General features: G+C 48.6%; 1 protein-coding gene across 1 annotated transcript in view; it reads right to left on the bottom strand.

Moving 5' to 3' along the window:
- PKNOX2 (PBX/knotted 1 homeobox 2) overlaps positions 1-20,136 on the bottom strand; it is a 252,855-nt gene that overhangs the window by 174,237 nt on the left and 58,482 nt on the right. The window contains exon 2 of the mRNA XM_021696423.1: positions 8,330-8,399. The gene's annotated coding sequence lies outside the window, so the exon portion shown is untranslated. The remainder of the gene's footprint in view (positions 1-8,329; positions 8,400-20,136) is intronic.

Genomic DNA, 20,136 nt, shown 5'->3' on the forward strand with positions numbered 1-20,136 from the left:
CCCTTAGCTCCGAGGCTACAGAGAAGAGTGATGCTCATTTGCCCAGGAGGTGCGTGCTTGAACAGTCACAGGTACACCGTGATAAATGCCCTCAGGGAGGCATACGTGGTAACCTGGGAGCCCAGGGACAGTGCAGCAACTTGGCATGAGAGGGTCAAAAGAGAGTGCAGAAAAGGGGAGAAGGATTCCTGGCAGAGGGACCATTTGCAAAGATAATGAGGCACAGAAGTCTAGGCAATTGCAGAGACTTGGGAGAGACTTGCCGTGTGGGTACACTTGGGGGACCCGTGGCACAAGTGAAGATGGGCCATTTTCACCAGCCCCCTCCTCCCAACCCAGCCCCTGATAGTTCTCATAGTTGGGCCAACTTAGAATCAGTTCCTATAATGATTGCTCTGTAAGTCTCAGAGTTCAAATCAGGCCAGGATGATTTTATATTCCTGAAAACAGAATCCCTAATTTTCAAACACAATGATCACTTCAAGTGTAATAACCATTATAATAATAACCTCTTATACTTGTATAGTGCTTCATAGTTTATAAACCACTTTCACATATCTCTTATAATCCTCTATCAACAGCCCTTCGAGAAAGATAGAATAGGTAGTTTCAGTATTCTGGCTTTCTGGATGAGAAAATTAATCCCAAGATCTCAGCTATGTAAATAACAGAACTAGGGTTCAAACTCAGGTCTATGTGACACCAAAGTGCATGCTTGTTCACTCATTCAATCATTCAGTCATTCAGCCATTCAGTGCATCATGGAGCACTGGTTGAGCACCTATTATGTACCGAGAAACACTTCAGACCCAGAGCATGGATAGCATGGTGAGGATATTAAGATGAGTAAAAGCCTAGATGCAGAGACAGCACACTGACAGATATACCTGGACCGATAGGAAAACAGCAGGGCAAAAAGCAAAGCACGAAAACCCAGGAACCAAGAGAAACACAAAGCCACTCTCTACAAACACTGCCTCACGCATCCACACATACCCTGCAGCCTGCACTCACACATGTAACACGCACATGCCCTTACCACACATGAAGATGGGAGCCATTTCTCCTGGGCTGCCCCATGCTCCTCAGCATGGAATGTAGACTCCTCCACACCTCCACACCAGCAGCTGGAGGCCACCCTGTGGGGCTAAGTTTCACCCCACACCACAGCACATACAAGCATTCCAGCACTGCGTGAGCCCTGGTGTCGTGGCAGCAAGGGTGTGATACACTTCTAGGCTGGCTGGCTGGTGGATAGATGGGTGGATGGATGGATGGATGGTGGATGGATGGATGGATGGATCAATGGTAGATGGATGGATGGACGGGTGGTGGATGAATGATGGATGGTGGATGGATGGGTGGATGGATGGATGGATGGTGGATAGATGGATGGGTAGATGGCTGGATGATAGATGGCTGGTGGGTGGATGGATGGATGGATGGGTGGATGGATGGGTGGATGGATGGATGGATGGATGGTGGATGGATGGTCAGGATGGGGAGGGAAACCGGGAAGCATAGGAGCTTTCACCTAGCTAGAGGTAGATCCTGTTGGGGCCCTGCCAGTGGGCCCAATTACAGCTAAATACTGCTTTGCTTTCTGATGAAGACAAATGAGCCTCAGTTCCCTCTGCAAAAACAATACCCACCTCACAGGACCTATGTGAGAATGTGTGATAGAAGATGCTGATACATGTAGTGTATGACCTAGCACACAGAGGTAGTGCCTTCCCAGCCAGGAAGTAAATGTAAAGGATAGGCAAGTAACTGCAGAGACTCAACAGAAATCAGTCTCCTGACTTCCCACCACCATTGTCCAACCTGGGGCTTTAAGGACTTACCAGAGAATGACTCTCCATCACCCCACCCTCTTCTCCTAGGTTCATTCATTCTTTTTTTCATTCAACCAACCTTGTAGGATGCCTATTATGGCCAGGTCTGGTTCTAGGTACTGGGATTAGGAGAAGAATAAGATTCAGTCCTTAACTTGGATAGACAGACAAATAACTGTGTTTCAGGTCCTGGGATGACATGGAGGACACAGCAGTGTTTCACAAAACGCGGGGAAGCTCTGGGAGGAGGTAGTCATAGAGGTGATATGTGAGCTGGGTATTGCAAGAGGAACAGGGTTTACCAGGTCAAGAAGATTCCAGACAGAGGACCTAGCACGTGCAAAGGCTCTAAGGTGTGAAGTTATACGGAGTATCTGGGGGCAACTGAGCAACTAGGTATATTTGGGGTATCAGGAGTAGGAATGTGCCCATGCGTCTGAGTGTCTATAAGTAAACGGGAGGAGGAAACAGCAAGGGAGGGGGGTAGGAGATGAAACTGGAAAAGTAGACAGGGTGGAGCCCAGAAGCCCATGGTCAGTCAGGCCAAGTAGACGGTAGAGAGTAAAGCACCACTGGGGTGGCGGAGCATGGGTGGGACCAGTCAGATGCAACCGCATTAATTAGGCTCTTGCTTTTCAGGCACAGCACTAGGCTCCTCCATATATAGGAGGCTATCCTTGGCTGACTCTGATGATAAATGTATTTGACGAGGTATTTTCCTCTTTGATTCAGGCAATTATCCCTGGAGAAATGGCCAATTTGGGAGCAATTTTTCCTCTCTGAAGAGCCAGACTGGCTGGCTAACAGCAAGAGCAAGGGGAGGGTTCCCACATGGACACCACCACCACCAACAACCACCACCACCCACAGCCAGAGCTGCGGGGAGCCATGCTTGGAAATCCTTTAGAATGTCCTGGAGATTCGGGAAGAACTTGAGAAGGGATAATGGTGGAGGTCACAGGTCCAGAGAGGAAGAAGAAATGGGGGAAATCCCTTAGGCCGGCCGAAGACTGGCAAGTCTGCATTTCTAGTGAATAGGACAGAAAGGCAGGGTGGGTGGTGGCTGCCACCTTGTCGTTCTCAAACCCTCAAACCTTCTCCAGTCCAGCTCACAGCAGGCCAGGTTCTCCCTCCCCTCCTTTCTCTTCTCTCCCCTCCCTCCCCTTCCCTCCTTCTCAGCTCCCCTCCAGAAAGGTTTATAGAGAAGACTCCAAATAGCCCCCTCTCCTGCAGGCACAGTCACACCAACTGAAAGGAGATTTAATTAGCAAAATCTCGTTAGGCAAACGAAATTATCCGTAAGACAATACTCCTCTGGACAGGGGGTATGATTAAACAAAGCCATTAATTGAGAGAGTCGCTTTGGCAGCTCCCCGGATGCATTCATCTCTGGGCAGGCTCCACTTTGCCTCCTTGGGCCAGAGGAACAGACTCTGCGTCCTCCCTGCCGGCCCTACCCGCTCCCACTTCATCTCCGCTCTTGCAGAGCCCCTCCAGTTGGGGCTGCAGACCTCGGCATCTCATCAGCGGCGCACTGCCGCCGCCAGATTCCTGCTAAAGTGCCTTGATTGCATAATGTCTATTTGCATAATGTAAATTGCAATCTCCTAGCTCGGGAGGCAGGAATCACAGAACAGCCATTATTTTTTACCACTCCACAAAAATTCTACATTTAGAAAGCAGATTTGCAGCTCAGAAAGCCGTATAAATCTGAATCCACCAGAAACGCCATTAAATCACACCAATTAAGCCGGACCAACGAAGAGCCCCTGTCACTGTTCTCTGCACACTCAAGGACTCCCCGCCCAGATGGAGGCCACGAGAAACTGGAGGCTATGGTAGTGGGCCTGGGAGCAGGACCTGCAAGAGGCAGGAAATTCTGTCTTATAAACCCTAACACAAACACACACACACACACACACACCGCCCCGTCCACCCCAACCGTAGGTCCCATCAAGACCTGGAGCAGAAAGAATGAGAGGCGGGTGGAATGAGTCTGAGTTCTTTCTGAAAGAGAACTACCTCCATGTCAACCTCAGCCCGTACTTTCTAATTGATTAAGTTCTTCTTTCCAGCTTATCTCTTTAACTCAGACAAACGACCCTGCGGGCAAAGCATCCCATCACGGGTGGTGGGAACAGAGACTACCCCCTCAAGCAGTAATAACTGTCCTGACACCAGCAAGTGATTGCCCCCAAGACAATGATCGACCTGACCTTCACTGCCCACCTGCACGTACCCACCGACCTTTGTCCCACATTTTCCTGATATAAACCTGGATGTATTTTCAGCACTTTGGAGACAGTCTTTGTGACGTGAGCCCGTTGTCTTCCCGGGGCTGGCCTCACTGAAATAAATCCCTTTCTTGTTTCCCCATTGCTCCTCTCTCTGCCTGTGGATTTTGTCAGTGGCGAGTGGCCGAAGCGGGTCTGTTTGGGACCCCCCCGGAGCCAGCGGCTCTTCACCCCTGCACCCCGGCTACACATCTTAAGCTCATTGCCTGATTTCTGCTGGGCACACTGTCTACAGACTTTCAATTTATGCAGCAGGAGAGCGTGTATCAGGAAGAAGTCTGCACCCTTGGCAGAGGGAGTGGGGAGATCTAAGGTGTTTTGCATGGGGGGGCAAAACATCCATGCCTTTCATAGCTCTTCTGTGACTTTTCCTCTCTTCTCTTCTCCCAAGTCCCTTCCGGCCAAGTGTAAGAAACCATAGGAGAAATCCTGCTCAGACTGGGCTGGGCTGGAGTCTGAGCGCTTTTTAAAAGCTGTTTCCTAGGGGTCACTGGGGAGAGAGGTGAGTCACAAGGTGCCTGGTAAAGGGGCATTCCCTCTGACAATGACGCAAGATCCCAGCTTCCCCTCAGCCAGCCGTACACCTGGTTACTCTTTTGCCTCTTTATTGCTCATTCAATATTCATTTGTCAAAGGGCAAGATGCTAATGTGTATTATTAAAATATCAATAGTTTATGAGTGAACTTTTATGGAGGGTACAGTTAAAGGAAATATTCTTGACCATCCCTCTCAGGAACAATGGAGAGAAACAATCTTTTCCAACTCCACTTTTTATTTATTTCCTGGGTGGAGGAATGCCTGAACCGTTTTGAGTAGCTATTGTGTGCCAAGAATGGGCTATAATGCTTTCACATGCTGGCTTCCCTTCGGTCCCCACAGCAGTCCTGGGAAGGGTATACAATCCCATCTGCATTCTGGAGATGAGCAATCTGAAGACCGAGCAGAAGTGCCTGGATCACGAAGGTGCTAAGTCGGAATCCAAACTCTTGCTTTTGGACTTCAAACCCCAACTTTTTTTTCCCCCAAGTTGGAGCCTTGAAAATACAAATGAGCTTTACATTTTTATCTGTTCTTTCATTTGTCCAAATTAAACATTCATTTCCTGACCTAAAGTTCCAAACCCCGGCACTTTTTTATCAAAACCAAGCCCACTTACCCTTCTCCTCCCTGCCCCCTCCCTTTCTGGCATTAGCCATTCTCAGATCTCAGCCCCTTGGGAACATGAATTGGTTCTGTCTCCACTCTTTTGTTGCTTGAGCTTTGTTTCTATCCTCTTAAGTCACAATAAGGCATTCAGGCACTCAGATTCTCTTCCAAAATTTAGCCACATCCGGGTCAGGAAAATGACAAAGGAAAGGGGGTCTGGTCCCTTAATGGCGCAGGTTCTAGTTTGTGGCAGAAGGGCAGGAAGGAGAGGAGAGGATGTGGGGTCAGATAGGAAGGGCTACCCAGACTTCCCCAGTCCCCAACACAGCCCCAGTAGCCTCTTAAGCCTGGATCTCTGGCCAAAACCTCCCCCAGCTTGGAAGGTCATTGAGTTGGGGGTGTGGGGATCCCTAGATGGGAATGAGGGCCTTAGGCTTGAGGAATCTCTGGCCACAGGTCTAAGTGCCCCTCCAGACTTGGCACTTCAAGCTGTGAGTTGCAAAATGGACCAACTTTTGTTGAAATGGACTATCAGGTGGAAGCCTCCACCAATGGCAGGACCTCTGAACACCAGCATGTCCTTGGGGAGTCTGGCTTTGGGAGGAAGCCTAGCCCAGCCTCTGGGGGGCATTGGGGAGGGCTTTAAACCCAGACATTCTGTGAGATAGGGGCAGTTTGATTTTCAAAGATAGGGGTTTCTTTAGCCAGTCTCTGGAAATAGATGAGGCTGTACTATGTCAGACTTGCCAAATACGAGTCGTGTAGATTGTACTCTCCAAAGATGGTTTCAACAACATGTATCCCATCCCTATGCTCCTCTTTTAATGTGCTGTTGATACTCTTCCTTTGAGTCATGGTGGGAGGGATGTCTATGTTCCCTTCCTGAAAGTGAGGTAGGCCTTTGTAACTGCCCCAATCAAGAGAATGTGGTGGAAGAGATGCTGCTTGACTTGGGCAATACCGCTTCCACCTGGCTCTTGTTCTCTTTCAGGGTGCTCCCCCTTGGTGTCCAGCCACCATGCTTTGAAGAAGCCCAAGCCACATGAAGTGGTCACACGGGCCCGCCTGGCAGCCCCAGCTAACATCTCAGCCAACAGCTCATATCAGCCCCCTGAATTATAAGTGAATGAGCCTTCAGATGATTCCAGCACCCAGCTTTTCACTTGCCTCAGCTGAGGTCCCGGACCCAGTGGAACAGAGACAAGGCATCCTTATGGTTCCCTGTTTGAATTCCTGACTCACAGAATATGCACATTATAAACATTGTGAAGACACTAAGTTTTGGGGTGGCTTGTTACACAGCCGTAGTAACTGGAACACCACTGGGATTAAATGGAATGTTTGTGGTTTCCTTCTCAAATTCAGCCTTTCCTGGTCTTCATGCTGAGACTTCAGACTATGCCCTCCTCAACTGGTCCCAGCCCCCCAGAGCCTGCCCCCTCTCCTCTTCCTCCCTCTCCAAAAGGCAGGAGGATGCTCATGCCTGAGGCAGCCTTGGCAAACACTCCCTGAAAGATCATTTGAATCTCCCCATCTCAGAATCCCGGGACCCAGAGAAACCTGCTCTTCCTTGTTCCTCAGCGCAGGTCCAAGAGTGTGTCCCCATGAGGGAGCTTTCCCTGGGTGTGTGTGGCCCAGCGCAAGGCACCGGGTGCCCTCGGAGGCAGGGAGGGAATGTGCAGACCTATTTCCCCACACTCTCCACTCTCATTAAGGTTCACGCTCAGCTTGCTTCTCTCCTACTTGACTTGACTTATGAGGTCCCTTTAACCTCCGGTGCGAGGAGAGATGATTCTCACAAAGGTCTTTCCACTGTGGCTCCCCCAGCCCCCCAGCCGCATCTCCTAGGTAGGCTTTCCCGGAACAGGATGGAGGGAGGCACCCTTCCCCGCTCCCCCCTCCCGGGGCCTCTCCCCTTAGGCTTCGACCACTCCAGAGCCTGGGCTGCAGAGTAGGTGCCCTGGGAGTGGCAGCCTGTCAATCACAGAGGCGACCAGCACTGACTCTCAGGCCATTAGGCGGGAGGGCCGGCGCCCTGCTCACTCACCGGGCAGCCATCGGCAGGATGTTAGACGATCGCATGGCAGCCATTCTTATGATTTATTCAAATACTCATTACAGTCAATCTATTTTTACACAGAGGTGAAGATGTGCGCTGATAACGGTTAATCATTTATAATTCCATGGACTGGTTGGAAGCCAATGTACTCTCAGGGGCGCGGCAGCAGCCCAGCCTCCGGTAGCCCCAGAAGCAGGGTGGGAAGCTAAGTAGCCCAGGGCAACCCGATCTCCCGGCTGACATCTGCTGAGCAGAGACCAGGTGGAGGGTGCCGTGGGGACAGGAAGACACGGGAATCCCAGACTGTCCTCCAGGAGCTCACAGCCTCACTGGGGGGCGCGCAGGAAGGTGCAGGCCAGAGGCACGCTTAGCGTGTGGATGCAGTAGAACTTTGGGAGAGGGAGAGAGCACTTCTAGCTGGAGTTACCAAAGAAGGGTTCATTGAGGAGACCGGACTTGGGCTGCGTTCCTCCAGGTGGGTAGGCTTTCACCAAGTGGGAGAGCCAAAATGACACATAAAGCGTACAATGGGGCTCTCACTGTGCCGATAGAATGGAAGCCACCAGCATGTCTTTCTTCCCCTCCCTCACGCCTCCCGAGAAATAAGCCAAGGTCTAAAAGCAAGTGTGGGCTATGAATTGGTCCACTTCCTCCTCTCACAGTCTCCCCAGCTTAGCCCACAGATGACAGTGGCTCGGGTGGCCTCGCAAACTCAAGGGCTTCCCTCTCCAACACTCATGACACACATAACACATCAAGTCCACCTTAATGCACAATCAATAAAGTCTAATTAAGTAGGATGTCATATTACAGGGCTTCTTTGTCACATTCAGACCTAATCTAATTAGAAGTCCACTGTATTTTACATTCTGACTGGCTCATTGTTGAGTATTTCTCTTGCACAATGCATGGCTGTTAAAGATTAGGTTCAAGGCTGGTCCTTAACCCATAACCTTATTGAATCAGCATGGAAACACCAAGCACAGTTACTTACAGTTCACAGTCCCTTTTCTGGTGAGCAGCATGGAGGACAGAAAGCCTCAGAATCCTGCTCCGGACTTCACCTGTCAATAAAAGAAAATGTTTTTAGAGATGTGTATGATTCCACTGGGAGTGAGAGCCGAGGTGGGGCTGAGGGAAACCTCAGAGTGGGTCTGGTGTGGGAGCAAAGCCAGGACTCTATTCCCACAGTGCTGAGTGGGAACATTTCCTGATCAAGGGACTCTGGGTACAAGACGATTATTGGTTAGGACAACTAACCAGGACAGAGAGAGGATCACTCCCTCCTTACCTGCTTGGTGCCTCAATTTCCTGTGAGTTTCATCCCCTTCCCTATTGGAATCCTGGAGAAAAACAGGCTCATGGCTGTTGAGAGCCCTGAACTGACCAAAGCAATAATCATTTACTGATGCCTCCCGTCTGATAGAGGACCCCATGCCAGGGGACAGAGTTGCGCAGCCCCCATGAAAGCTTGCAACCTATATGGGGAAGGCTGCAAAACACTGGCAAACCACAAAGCTGAGGCTGTTGTTTATGGTAGGTTTATGGAAAGTCCTGATAGAGGACAGAATTTTCAAGGAAAGGTGAAGAGTCCAATTGGGATGGAAGGAAAAGAAGGTGCATGGAGAAGCATGATGAGGGCAAGACTGGAAAGAAAAAATGTGACTGCTTTTAATTCTCTTTCTGGAAGAAAGCAATAGCAACAAGAAAAACCCAGCACATGCTTATCAGGTGTCTGCTCCATGGTCTACATTGGCTAGGTGCAGCAGGAATAAAATCCATGGGTGGGTCCTGTTATAAAAGTGCTGCCATGACGTCATTGGGGAAATAAGATTACCTACATAGAACATCATCAGATAAGACAAGACTATATGCACAGTAGTGCTGAACTATGTGGTAGGGACTCTAATTCTCTCACCACAGAGAAAGGAAGTTGGCAAGAGCTGAGGCACTCAAGGAAGTAGTCAGGAGAGGGGCGAACTTGAATGGGGCCTTGGGAGACCAGACAGGCAAGATTTGGCTGGTAGAAGGGAGCGAGAGGGCATTCCAGGAAAGGGAGCAATCCAAGCAAGGATGAGAGGGGGGCAGCATGGAGTGCCCTGGGCCAATGTAGAAGCTGGTCTGCCTGAGGGAGACCAAGGAGGGACCAACACTGAGTAAGCCAGTTGGGGCCAGAGCATCTAGGGCTCTGAGGGTCAGGCAGAGAGGCCAGGCTTAGGTCAGGAGCTGGTAGAGCCATTTAAAGTTTTTCAACAAGGAAATGACACTAAGAAGAGGAGACCCCTGCCCTGAACCCTTTAAGATCTTCCTTTTAATTAAGACAGAGAGGCTTCTTGGAAAAGGTGGAATTTCAGATAGAAAATTCAGGCGTGAGGTGTAGTGTGATGTGCTCATGGAAACAAAATGTCCCTCTTGTTCATGATGATGTCCACCAGGCTGAGGCACTTCCTCTGGGGCTGTCTACTAACATCTGCATGACCCAGGTGAACGGTTCAAGGAGGTACCTCTGAGGTAAGCACAGACCACTGGACAGCAAGTCCTTGAAGACAGGACCACGCCCCCTGCATCTGTATAGCCCCAGAACCTAGCAGAGTGCCCAGGATGTATTGGTTCTCAGTATATGTCTGTTGAAATGTTCATTGGTAGACCCTCTTCATTCCAAACAGAACCCACAACCAGCAGCTCTGAACCAGTCATGGGTTGGCAATGGTCGGCAATGGGCTCCAACTTAGAGTCTTGTAAACAACAGACATACTGCTACTAAGCATCCATGAACTCACTGTAGGAAGTCTCTAGATTGAATTGCATGCAGTGGTACTTTATCCCTGCCCTCTGGGATTGTCTGTTGAGCCGCCAGCAACTCAGAAGAAGATATGGCAGACTTGCCATTTGCACATGCTGCGAAACTGGGAAGGACAGCCACTCCTGGAGAGATGGATTCAAGAGTGTTATAAAGCTTTTAACAAGCTGCAAGAACAGGCCAAAACGAAAAAGTCCTTTTTTTCTTCTACCAGTTTTTGCACAATAAGATCATGACAGCCATAAAAGAAATAATTTTGAAAATAAAGAAATACAGCCCACAATCCCATCACTCTAAACCACCAAATTACTGTATCCCATGTCCACATGCAAATCCATTTTTATTTTTTACAGTAGAAAAAGATTTGACGAGAATATATACACCAAGTCCCACTCTTACATTCAAAAAGTCAATTGCAAAAACACCAAATAGGGTACCTGGCTTAAAAAAAAAAAAGAAAAAGAAAAAGAAAAGATGTAGGTGATTTGAATTTAATACAAGCTCAGGATGAGCCCAGAGTGTGGTGTTGCTGCCAAACACATTAAATGTTATCTTAGGTTGCATTAATACCCACACAATGTCCAACCGAGGGATGAACAGTCCCCTCACTTTGGTCTTATCAATCTATATTAGTTTAGGATGCAGTTCTGGCATTATATCTTAATAACTTTGACAGAGAAGAGGAGAAGTGAGCGAAGATGTCCAGTAACTAAAAGTGCAGGCTCTGGGGGCGCCTGGGTGTCTCAGTCAGTTAAATGTCTGCCTTCGGCTCTGGTCATGATCCCGGAGTCCTGGATCGAGTTCCGAATTCTCTCTCTCAAATAAATAAATTTTTAAAAATCTTTAAAATAAATTAAAAAATGAAAGTGCAAGCTCTCGAATCAGACTGCCCAGTTTTCTGTCCCAACTCCACCACTTACTAGTGGCACGACCATGGGCAGGTTACTTAACTTCTCTGTGCCTCAGTTTTCCATCTGTAAAATCGGGCTAATGAGGGTTCTACCTCTGAGGTTCGAGTGAGGATTGAATGATTTTGTAAACTGCAAAGCGCTTAGAACCACGGCTCACACAAAATCAGCACTCACTGAATGTTAGCTATTTATTGCTATTTTGTTGTTATTTTCATTACTAGGAGGCTGTGTGGTAAAAGATATGAGAGAATAAACCAGACATGTCCCTCTCTAAGATTACCCGTCCTTCTCCCACATGGTGGCCCTCCAAATATTTGAAGAAACTTTATGAAAGAGGGGCTGTGTTACTCTAGATATCTAGATAGTAGGATCAGGACTAATTGCTAGATGTTAGAGGAAGTCAATATAAGAGAGAAGTCTCTAGCAATAACTATCCAAAAACAGTTAGTGAGCTCCCCGACACTGGAGGGAGATTCTGAACTGGGTGAGAGGCTGCTCCACAGCATGGTCTCCCAGACGTGGCTTCACCCATCTTTGAAATGTTAAAAAAATTACGTTGACAAACTTATATATTGAGAAAACCTTAATATTGTCTTCATTCACCATTGTTTCATGAAGTAATTCAACCCCCCAAAAGTAAAGAGAGCAACAAAGACCATTTTTTGAATTGTATAGAGCATAAATAGAGCATCGTGGAGGGGCGCCTGGGTGGCTCAGCCAGTTAGCGGCTGCCTTCGGCTCAGGTCATGATCCCAGGGTCCTGGGATGGAGCCCCGCATCGGGCTTCTTGCTCAGCAGGAAGCCTGCTTCTCCCTCTGCCTGCCACTTCCCCTGCTTGTGCTCTCTCTCTCTCTGTCAAATAAATAAATAAAATATTAAAAAAAAAAAAAGAGCATCGTGGAAAGCACTCCCTCTCTCCCTCTCTTTCTCTGCTCCCCTCTCTCTCTCACACACACACACACACACACAAATGCGTGCGCATGCACACACATGTGTGCACACATATGTGAACACGCAACCTCTCCATACTGGCCTTATTTTTCACTCGTGACCACACACCCGTGGAAAAGTCTACGTAACTTGGCGCTTACCCGTGGACACAGGCTGGGGAACCACCTATGTGCCATGTATGTTAGGGCCTTCCAAAGCCAGCAGCTGGTGGTCCTGGCAGGAGAGTGATCATGCCAAAAGCCTTCACATAAGCAGCCATGCCGTCATGGAACCAGAATTGAAACTCAGGCCTGTCTTATTAACCATGAAAATAAAATGGAACTATAAATGAAATTGACCATTCACGTTTATTAATATGAGGAAATTGGCGAAATGATAAATGAGGGAGGAATTGTTGAATGCTCATGTTTGTCTAGGAACGACGTAGACAGAGGGGCAGAACACGCTCCAGGAGAGCTGAGCAGCACCCAGGGAGCACGCCTCGGTAAGTTGGGAGGGTGGAGAGAGATGAGCTGGGGGCTTAGCGAGGCCATGAGTCTAACAGAGAGAGCACCCCTAACAGACGGGTGTCAACCAGACATGGGTTCATGCCCTCCTCACCCTGTCATTAATGTGCAATCTTGGACAAGGAACTTTAACCCCTCCATACCTCAGTTTCCCCATAGGCAAAATCATAGGGTTAGACTACTAGATAATCCTTAAACCAAAATTCCATCTGACATCTACATACCTCGGAGGTTGCCCAGACTAACCCTCCAGGGAGGGCTCTAAGTCTCGTGTTAAGGTAGCTCAGTATATCACCCTGGTTAAGAATAAAGATGTGGGAGTCAGAGAGTTCTGGGTCCAAACCTGGGTCCAACATTTACCTAACCTTAAGCTCTATGAACCTCAATTTTCTCATCTTTAAAAGGGGGGTAATAGTAGCATCTTTAAATGAGACAATGCATCGAGAGCATTTTGTGCAATGTCTGGAACATATTAATAATAATAATAAATGAGGGCTATTGTTGTTTTTAAGTGTTAAGAGTTAAGGGCTGGCAGCAGCTGAACAGAAAAGGAGAAAGAGACAAAGCAAGAAGGTTGAGGACTTCTGCATTCATCCCACTGCCCATGAAAGCGTTTCTGCCCTTGCCCCAGCCAGACCTTTGGGATGAGGACAAATTATGAAAACCCATTCTTGGACACCAAGAGTCTCTCAGGAGCCTTCTTTTCTCTGAAAACCCCTCCATGGGCATATGAGCAAAACTTCCGAGAAAGACAAAACGTGAATAGACCATTCCAGAAGGAAACCCCTGAAGGACCACCCATCCATCCAGACAGCGTGTCCTGGGTCTCCCCACCTCATTGCTTAGTCTCCTCTCTGTTCCCCTTGTGCTCCCCTCATCACCTGACAACAGCTTGTGGTTGCTTACATTTGTTGAATGAGGTTGGCAGTTACAGCATGGTAGGCCCTGACCACCAGGCTCTAAATTACACAATAACTAGGTAATTGAATACTGATAAAATTGCCTGGCACTAAATACTTGACTCTGAGATGCATCCCACCCAGCACTGAGGGTAGCACACAGCTGTTCCTGAAGCCTGGTAAGGACTGATGCTCATTCCACACCTGTCTTCAGCCCCCACAGGGCCACAGGCAGTACCGGTCGCCCCGTAACAGAGGAGTTGGAAAAGTTCCCTCAGTCATGTTCCGCAGGCCCTGCCCGGGCCCAAGCCTCTAATCTTGGGCCCGTACCTGTAAGTACAGGTATGCATGTAAAACCCTGTAAGCAATGTGGGCACTGGCGGGCTCATCCTAGACTTTCCTACGCGGCAGAAGGAATGAGAGGCACTCATGATCTGTCTACATCGGATGGGAGTGAGGTGTGGGCTCCCAGGGCCACAGGGCCCTCTGTAGATGCAAACCCTCAGGGAACGGAGGATCCGCTCATAGGGCAACCTCCCTGCCCTGTGGACATCCTCTGAGGTGTGAATACACCAAGCCCCACGACTTGCTGATTCTCTGTCAGGAATATCCCTGCTCTCCTTCGCTTGGTGTCGTTGGTGACCTGCCTCTCTTCCCAGGCCCTAATTGGTCCCCTGGCCTCTAGCCTCGCCCTATTTTTGCCCATCTACCACCTCCCCTCAGCAGAGGATCTTTCTGGAACACAAATTTGATCATGTCCACTCCTCCTTAAAACCCTTCAATGACTCCTCGTTGTCTGACAGAGGGTGCCAACTGGCCGCCCCTACGCTGACTCTTGCTTGTCTGACATTTTTATAAATTCTTTTTTTTAAAAGATTTTATTTATTTATTTATTTGAGAGAGGGAGAGAGAGCACAAGCAGGGGGAGAAGCAGAGCGAGAGGAAGAAGCAGGCTCCCCGCTGAGCAGGGAGCCCAACTCGGGACTCGATCCCAGGCCCCTGGGATCATGACCTGAGCTGAAGGCAGATGCTTCACTGACTGAGCCACCCAGGTGCCCCACGGCATTTTTATAAATTCTGCCAACATCTAAAAAGTGGGAGATTTCACATTTTAACAATCCATATTTCTATGTTTTCTCCAAAGACCGAACGACCTTAACAATGTCAATCCTGCCTTTCCATGTGGCAATCACCGGGTGACGCCGAGGATAAGTCACCCTCTTTTAACCATGCACAGGCCCTCTGTCTGCCCTGAGAGAAAGCAAGTGCCAGCCTGGAAGTCTCTCCCATCACAGGGCCAGACCCCAGAGGCTGACTTACTCGGCCTACAGAAGAGTTTCGGGTTCAAGGTGACAGCACGGGGGTGAGTGGCTCATTATGTTCTCAGCTGTGCTGTGCCAGGTGCAGGGTGGAGGATGGGATTCAGGAAAACGCCAGTCCCACCGAGCAGGCCCGCCTCGTGTCCTTCCCTCTCACCTGGGCAACTCCACCCCTAGCCTGGTGAAAGGCGGAGAAGGTCTTAGGGCAGTTTCCCTGGAATGCCAATGGCTACCGGGCAGGTGCAGAAGAAGCCCCACCCCCCTTTATTCCTGCGGCCCCACCCCTGGGCCCGGCCTCTCCCCACCCCAACTCAGGGCAGCTGTACCCCCTCCCTTTATTTCCATCCCACTGTTCCTATCAAAGCCCTAACAGCACATATTTTGTTAATTGTACAAACCTAATGGGGGAATGCATTGGCAAAAAAGGGTAATGGCCATCAGACCAGCAATAAAACAAAATTAATGGCCCATAGGAAGAAATCATGTCCACTTAATCCCGGCTCTGAAACTCTAATAGAATAATGGAATACCAACGGAGGGTTTTTTCTCTCTATGCAGATTGCTTACACCATGTTAATCACTTGCAAAGCAGGCCACATACCACTCTGGCTCACATGACCCTCCAGGGAAAGTAGCGGACCAGAAACATTTAGTGCAAGGCTCATTACTGACATGCACCACGGCAGCAACACCTCCCCCCTCCCCCTCCTTCTCCCAGGTGACTCTGGGACAGCCAGTATGGGGTGTCATTGAGAGCCACGAGGTGTGGCGGGCTGGAAAGCAAGACACATAATACCTAATAATAGCAAACATTTATTGAGTGCTTACTATGTGCCAGACCCTGGGCTAGCTAAGTGCTTCCTATACACTGTATCCGTCTACCTCATTTTCGTCCTCTGTAGCTGCACAGTCCAGCAAGGTAGCTGTTGGCCACGTGTGGCTTTTTAAATTCAAATCCTCATTAATCAAAATTACAGAAAATTTAAAATTCAGGCTTCAGCCTCACCAGCCACATTTCAAGTGCTCGACATGTATCTAGTGGCTATTTTACTGGAAGGTTCAGATAGAGTACATCTCCATCATCACAGAAAGTTGTATTAGACAGCACTGCTCCAGAATATTGAGGCCATTTTATCTTGCTCATTTAACAGATTCGGAAATCAAGGTGCAGGGAGGTGAGGCAAGAGGCCCAAGGTTATGCCACTGGAATACAGCTGCGCTGGGTTCAAACCCAGGTCTGTCCCAGTCTGGCTCCAGAATCCCCAGCCTACTAAGAACCGGCAATCAAAGCTACAGGGAGGCCTTCTGAGGGAAGGTAGCAGTAGAAAGGCTCTTCTGTCCTGTCTTCAGCACCCACCCACTCCCCGCCACACCCAGAGAGCAGACAGACCCCAGTGCTCCACTTGGGATCCGGCTCTGTGGGTGTCTCAAACTAAAGAGGTCATCTGGAGAGGGGGAGGGCTTTACAGGTCACCCAGCCCAACCTCCTTCAATTTACGAATGAAGAAACCAACACACAGAAAAGTGAAGTGGCTTGCCCAACGTCAAACAGCTGGTTTGTGACAGAGTTAGAACTATAATCCAGGTTTCTTGACCACCAGTCCTCACTGGCCAAGGGAGAGGACAAAGCATTGCCCAGGGCCACATACGGCCACAGGTGAGAGAAGGAAGACGTGTCCCTCCGGCCTTCCTGGAGAGCCCTAGGTCAGGTGAGAAGAGGCTGGGATGAGTCCAGGGGTACTGGGCTCTGAGGAAACGCAGGAAGGGAAGAAGGGTGGGGACAGTCAGTCAGGCCTAGACAGTGCAGTGGTTAAAAGCATGACATTGGGTTGCTACTACCTTTTGGAAAAGTAGTATACAGTGTCTATTACCATTAAAAATACACATAGAATTTGGCCAGGTAGCTCCAATTTGGGAATGTATCCTATAGGGAAAAAGTAGCAGTGCCCAAGGATCTATTGTGGGAAAAAGTGAAAAACAACCGAGATATCCACTAGTGGGGACTGCTTGCATAACCTGTGGTACAACCATACCGTACATAAATAAAGCCATTAAAAGAATGCGTTAGATCTACATCTTTTGCCATACAAGATGGCCATGGTGTTCAAAATGGGAAAAGTAAGTAGCAGAGGACGTGTGTGGAGTGGCTCCATTTTTATAAGAACAGAGAAAACTCTAGAGTGAGTTGATCCCTTTGCGTGTGTTTGTGTGAGCGCGGAGGCAGCATGGGAGGGTTGGCCGGCGTGTTCACCCTGGTGCTGACAGGGCAGCAGGACCAGAGGGAGAAGGTGCACCATTTGCAGCATATCTTTGCCTGGTTTCTGGTGGCAGTGAGCACCACCACTTTCGTAATTTGTGAAAAGAGACTTAATAAGGAAGAGAAAAATACCTGACGAAAGAAAGAAAAAGAAGTCAGACTCTAAACCCGTCTTACTCGCTGGCTTCATGGCCGTGGCAAGTTCCTTAATCTCGCTCCGTCTGTCTGTCTTTCTTTCTTTCTTCCTTCCTTCCTTCTTTCTCTTTCTTTCTTTTTTTTTTTTTTTGATTTTATTTCTTTATTTGACAGAGAGAGACACAGCGAGAGAAGGAACACAAGCAAGGGGAGTGAGGGAGACGCAGGCTCCCCGCCGAGCAGAGCGCCTGCTGCGGGGCTCGATCCCAGGACCCAGGATCACGACCTGAGCCGAAGGCAGATGCTTAACGACTGAGCCACCCAGGCGCCCCAGTCTGGCTCCATCTTGGTTTCCTTGCCTGGAGACTGATGATGACAGTGTTATGTCATGAGATGGTAGGGAGGCTGGCAGGGAACGAATTTAAAGCTACTCAGTCACACAGGCCTTTTTAACAGTGTTGAGGGAAAAATCTGCCCCGTACGTGCAGGTGCTTCCAGGGTCCTCTCTCCAGGGCCGTCCCAGAGCCACAGCCACAGGTCCCACTACCTAGCTCTCCCAGCCCCTGTATTCTGCCACAAAACCCTTTTAACGTGTCTCTCTGCCTACCTGGCTGGAAGAGCCTTGCAGGTAGGAATAGTACCTCGCTTATTCATTCATTCATTCATTCATTCAATCATTCATTTGAGTTAATAATAACTTAATAATTAGGGCACCTGGGTGGTTCAGTCGGTTAAGTGTTGATTTCAGCTCAGGTCATGATCTCAGGGTCGGAGATCGAACCCCACGTTAGGCTCCCCGCTCAGTGGGAAGTCTTCTTGAGATTCTCCCTCTCCCTCTGCCCCTACCTCCCCCCCTCTAAAATAAATAAACAAATCTTCAAAAAAATAATAACTTCATAATTATGTCTTCAGCACATGTACCAGCACTGTGCCTGACATCAAAGATATAACAATGAACAAAACAGAAAAGTCCCTGCTTTCATGGAGCTCACATTCTAATGGAGGAAACAAACAAACTATATATGCACATATATATGGAAGTCAAGTGGTGATAAGCACTAAGAAGAAAAACGCAGCACCATAAAGGAGCAGAAGTGACTGGGGAGCGGAGGGGGCTTTTTAGGGAGAGAGGACAGGAAAGACCCTCCAGAACTCCCCGAGAAAGCGCCCTCTGAGGCACGTGCCACAGACCCGGTGGGACCAGGAGTTGTTCAACAGATGTTAGTTTAAGAATAAAATAAAAACAGACTTATGGAAGAGTGGTGAATAGTTAAGACACCTTAAACAAATCCCTCCACTTCTGAGGATACATCCCAAGGAACTGAAATCAGGGGCTCAGAGATGTTTGCACACCCCAGCTCACGGCAGCTTTAGTCACAAGAGCCAAAAGGTCGGGGGGGAGCAACCGAAGTGTCCATGGACAGATGAGCTGATGAACAAAGCGTGGCCAATACATATAATGAAGTATCATTGAACCTTGAAAAGGAAGGAAATTCTGACACGGTACAGTGTGGACAAACCTGGAGGCGACGGTGCTAAGGGAACTGATCCAGTCACCACAGGACAAAAACGGTATGACTCGCGTGAGGGACCTAGGGAAGTCAGACTGGCAGAGATGGAAGGTAAAATGGCGGCCGCCGGGGGCTGGGAGGGAAGGGAGATGGGCGGTGATGGTTTCACAGATACAGAGATGCAGGTTTGCAAGATAAAAAGAGTTCTGGGGATGGGCGATGATGATGGTTGCACACCACGATGACAGTACTTAATGCCACTGAACCCACACACTTAAAAGTGGTAGAGATGGTCAATTTTACGTGAGATGTATTTTACCCCAATTTTAAAAAATACATGCCATCACTAACGTCTCTCAGTTTCTACCAGAGAAGAAAAAAAGAGCCTAAGAATGTTCAAGAGCAGGAAGAGGAGCTGCTGACAGCCGAGGTGAGGATAAGGGAGGCCGGGGCCCACAGAGAGACCAGGGAACCCCAAGTCTCTGAAGGCCGGTGGGGAGAACACGGAGGGACAGGAAAGACAGCTTTCCTGTGGAAACGTCTGAGCCGGGGTGATTCCAGAATGCTGGTCCTGCACAAATGAGACAAAATCTAGGGGAAAAAAAAGAAAAGAAAAAAAAAATTTTTTTTTAACTGGTAGGAGGTAGGAGGCAACTGGTAGCGAGCTGGGCCACCTCTAGTTTGAAGTAAAAGATAGTCACATGCATCCACCGCAGGGAATCTAAAAGGAAAAGGGAATAGGAAGCTGAGAACAAGATGAGGGGATCTGGGCCCTTCACCTGATACAGCGGTGAGCAGCTTGGTGTGTTGGAAAGTTAATTTTAGTCAGGGCCCAGGAGACAGTCCTGTCTTCACGGCCCTTTGACCTTACGTGGCCTTTGACCTTCTTTGGGCCTCAGTTTCTTCATCTATTGAACTGAGTGGCTGGATCAGGGTAAGAGAAATCTTTTTTTTTTTTAATTAATTAATTAATTTATTTATTTATTTGAGAGAGAGAATGAGATAGAGAGAGCATGAGAGGGGGGAGGGTCAGAGGGAGAAGCAGACCCCCCGCTGAGCAGGGAGCCCGATGTGGGACTCGATCCCGGGACTCCAGGATCATGACCTGAGCCGAAGGCAGTCGCTTAACCAACTGAGCCACCCAGGCGCCCGGGTAAGAGAAATCTTAATTAAGGCTTTAGGGGTCAACAAACCCCTTGAGATTTTATCCAGAATGGTGTTTGTGTGTATATTTTTCCGTGGAGAGATTTATACATTTTTACCAAGATTTCAAAGCTGTCCATGTCCCCAGAGAGGTTAAGAATCGGCGGAGGGGATATTCACTAGGCTCACATTAGGCTGGAAAGTTCTAAGATTCCAAAAAATCTTGAACTAGATTCCAATAAATCTTTGGGCCTCAAATGAATCAAGATGTTTATTCTTGCTTTGCTGGCAGCACAGAGATATTGTAAAAATGAAGTGAAATAATTATACTTTGAAAAGTTAAAATTATTTCTCTCATGCAAGTAAATA

The sequence above is a fragment of the Neomonachus schauinslandi genome, chromosome 11 (assembly GCF_002201575.2).
Source record: "Neomonachus schauinslandi chromosome 11, ASM220157v2, whole genome shotgun sequence".
Taxonomy (NCBI): Eukaryota; Metazoa; Chordata; class Mammalia; order Carnivora; family Phocidae; genus Neomonachus; species Neomonachus schauinslandi.